The sequence below is a fragment of the Camelus dromedarius genome, chromosome 18 (genome assembly GCF_036321535.1).
Source record: "Camelus dromedarius isolate mCamDro1 chromosome 18, mCamDro1.pat, whole genome shotgun sequence".
Classification (NCBI taxonomy): domain Eukaryota; kingdom Metazoa; phylum Chordata; class Mammalia; order Artiodactyla; family Camelidae; genus Camelus; species Camelus dromedarius.
The window spans coordinates 20251152-20255234 of NC_087453.1; the positions used below are offsets into that span (position 1 = coordinate 20251152).

General features: G+C 37.3%; 1 pseudogene; it reads left to right on the forward strand.

The window, feature by feature from the left end:
• Positions 1 to 850: 850 nt before the first annotated feature.
• LOC105084943 (large ribosomal subunit protein P1-like) lies at positions 851 to 1279 on the forward strand (annotated as a pseudogene).
• The last annotated feature ends 2804 nt before the right edge of the window (positions 1280 to 4083 follow it).

Below are 4083 nucleotides of genomic sequence, written 5' to 3' on the forward strand. Positions count from 1 at the left end.
TGAAGAGCTTTCCTGCTAATTATTAAATCCATATGTATTTCAATGGAAATTTAATCCTTGTTTGTTTCATTCACATTCAATCCATTACAGTTTTATTTTTAAGAGCTGTTTGATGTTCAAGAAGCCATTAGAGCCCCCATAATGCCCATTTCTGAGAAAAAGAGGATGTGGGTAAAATTAAGCAAAACCAAATGTTAATAAAATCCTCAAGGATTAAATACAATCTTAATGAGGACAGTTATGCTACACCGTTTTGACTTTTCAGACTCCAAGTAAGTCTGTATTGCCTAGAGAGGCCCTCACAACTTTATCACGTGTTTTCTCCCAAAGGACTGTGAGGAGATGAGAAAAGAAATAATTTGATGGGTACAGAAATGTTTGGTGTTGTATTTCTACCAATATTTCAGTCTACTTCTCTGAAAACCCCCCTATTACAAAACATTTAAAATTGCTGAGTAAAATACCATGAACATTATTTTAAACGTACATTTGTACTCCTAAGAAAGTTTTTTTCTTTAAGTCAAGGCACTAAATATAAAGAAAGAGTTAAAACTGTAGGGTAAATATATGAATTGATCTTACAGATGGGGGAGAGAAGGAAGTTGCTTGTCTCGATAATCAAGGACCTGCTGTTTTAAAAGACACGTGGACAGAAAATGAAGCAGGATGCCAAGGGAAAATTGGGAAGAGAGTTTTTCCATCATCAAAGAAAAACAACAACCCTTTCCTCAGCTGCCGCCAAGGTGCTTGATCCTTCTGAGGAAGCTAAGGCAGTTTTGGGGTGAGACCCTCACTTCACCTGGCAACTAGCACAGCGCCCGGCAGTGCCGGCCTAGAACTCTCCCGTGCCATGGCCTCAGTCTAGCTCGCCTGCATCTACTCAGCACTTAACCTGCACGATGATGAGGTGACGGTCATGGAGGATAAGGTCAATGCCCTCATTAAAGCAGCAGCTATAAACGTTGAACCTTTCTGGCCAGGTTTGTTTGCAAAGGCTCTGGCCAACATCGACATGGAGAGCCTCATCTGCAACATAGGGGCTGGTGGACCTGCCCCAGCAGCTGGTGCTGCACCAGCAGGAGGTCCTGCCCTCTCTACCATTACTGCCACAGCTGAGGAGAAGAAAGTGGAAGCAAAGAAAGAAGAATCCGAGGAGTCTGATGATGACATGGGTTTTGGCTTTTTTGACTAAACCTCTTTAGAACACATTCAATAAAAAGCTGAGCTGTTGAAAGAAAGAAAGAAAGGGAAAGAAAGGGAGAGAGAGAAAGAGAGAAAGAAAGAGAGAAAGAAAGAAAGAGAGAGAGAAAGAAAGAGAGAAAGAGAGAAAGGCAGGGAGACAACAAGGAAGTATGTCTTTTAGCTTGCTCTGCATGAAAAGAAGTCTCCCTTAAGAGTTTGTAACTGTAAGCCTATCCTCTGGTGGGTTTGAGTATCATATTTAACTACATCTTTTTAGGACCTTCAAGACAAAATATTAAAGTAAAAAATTGCTCCTACATTCAGGCATTTGACAAGAGCAAATATTAAATCTCTCTAGAGGGGAAACTCAACACAGATCATACAGAATTTAGAGGTAAAGCCCTACCAAAGATAATTTCTTAAAAATTACAAAATGTACAATGAAATATTCCATAACAAGAGTCAGCCTATGAGCTCATTAACAGACACCATTAAGAAAGTGAAAAGGTAAGAACCAGACTGGGAGAAAATATTCACAATACACATATCTGTCAAAGGACTTGTATCTAGAATATAATGTTCTTCAACAGATAAATTCTAAGGGGAAAAAAAGGAATGAAGAAGAACTACAAATTAAAAGAGATTTAAAATATAGAGCAAAGAAAAATAATACATTACTTTAAAAGGGCAAGACTAAATTGTAGTATCATACTCAGGTGATAAGACTATAAAGAAATGCAAGGAAATTACAAAAGTCAGTATAGTGGTTATTTTTGAGAGGAGGAAGGTGCTTATGATTGGGATAAGGTACAAGAAAGGCTTCTTGGGGAGCAAAGTTTTATTTCTTGACCTGGGTACTGGTTAAAAAGAAGTTCACTTTGTAATAATTCACTAAGCTCTGTGTGTGTGTGGTATTCTGTGTGTATTTTATTTTATAATGAAAACCACTAAAAACAAACAAAAACAACCATTGTTGCACAATGTAGTAAATAAGCTAAAACCACTGAAATATATATCCTCAACTCACTGAAAATTAAATAAATTCAAATTAAAACAATAATAGGAATCGTATTGGAAAATTTTAAACAATTAGTGATACTCAGTGTTGGTGAATTTGTGGGGAATCAGTCTCATGTACTGTAGTTGGGCATATAAGCTGATTCAAATGTTAGTGACAATGTAAGCTGACAACTTTTGTGGAAGGCAGTTTGGCAATAACATCAAATTTTAAATGTCATTCATTATGACCCATTAATTCTTCTTTAGCTCAATGAAATAATCAAATTAAGTCCACAAAGATACATGAATATGAATGTTCACCACATTGTTATTCACAATTCTGAAAAACTGGAAACAACCTAAATGTCCATTAAAAGAAGACTGATAAAATAAATTACAGTATATTCACACAATGATATACAGAGTGGCCACAGAGTCAGGAAACATAAATTTATTGAAAAATCAGATAAAACTCATCCCCTTGGTTACTTCTTCTGGTGTACACCAAAGAAACAGGCTTAGTATGTGAAACGAAGGCCACAATCAACTAAGGCAATGCATGCTAAGGCAATGCATTTCAGATGCATGTGTAGGGACTAATGAAAATACTGTATTTATGTATCATGTTTATTGCAATTTTGCACAGCTTATTGAACTACACATTGCTAATGAAGGACAACACATTGAACATATCATGAAATATCACTGAACATATCTTGTACTACAATGTCATATCAATAAATCAGTTATGTGTACTTGACTATTTTTCCAGACTTTATGACCTCCCTTTATTGTGAAGTTTTAATAATACTATGGTAGATCTGTTAGTACTGACATAGAAAAAAGACTTACAATTTATTAGCTGAAAAAAATTATAGACAATGAATGCATTTTATGATGCCAGTTTTGTAAAAACATATGTGTATATATGTATATGCATAATAAAAGTTCTGGAGAACTTTAAGTTTTTATTTTTCTATTGTTTCATTTTTATGAACCTTTATTCTCTTTATAACCAGAAAACCAATATAAATTTCCATTTTAAAAAACTTGAGCAAGCAATAGCCAATATCATGCTTGGGGGTTGAATGAGAGTATTTAACACCTATAAACTAGCCAATGCTTTGTTCCAAGCTGTCTCTGTATGAATGCTGGGATTGAGGCAGGAAAAGGAAAAGAGGTATTAGTGCAAAATCCAGTAAGTGAGGATTAAGGACTCCAGTCTTTAAAGAGGAAAAGAGGGAAAAGCTTAGAAAAAGAAAGCTCCTTTCTTTGTAAAAGTGAGTAATAGAGTCATAATATAAAGAATTTAGATCTACCTGAAGGGAAGTGAAGGTTACGAGGGTACTGGATCCCTCTTTTTTCACATTTCTTTCTGACCTCTAATTGTGCATAACCCCAGTGAAGGGTGGAGAAGGAGATGCTGCTCTCTCTAGCCTATTAGCCACGGAGGTTTACCCATCCATCAGTGAGCTTGCATCAGCCCTGGGAACCTCCAGGCCATGCAGCCAGGTACCCTGGGATCCTACCCTCCCCATTAACAGGATGACAACCACTGAATGAGGCAGGGCCTGGCAGCCAAGCAGGACAAGGGCAAGTCCTGTCTACCAATGCACTCACAGCAGTTGGCCCCACCACAGTAGAAGGGCCCATGCAGTCCACATAGGGGGCACTCCTAGAACATATAGCTCTGGTGACCAGGGGAAATGTGCTGCTGGGCCTCAGAGGCTGTCTCCTATATAAGGCCACTTCTCCAAGATTGAGAAACATAACCAATCTACTTAATACATAGAAATAAACACAGAGAATTAGGCAAAATGAGGAAACAAAAGAATATGTTCCAAACAAAGGAAAAAGACAAGACGTCAGAAGAATAACTAAGTGAAGTGGAGATAAGCAATC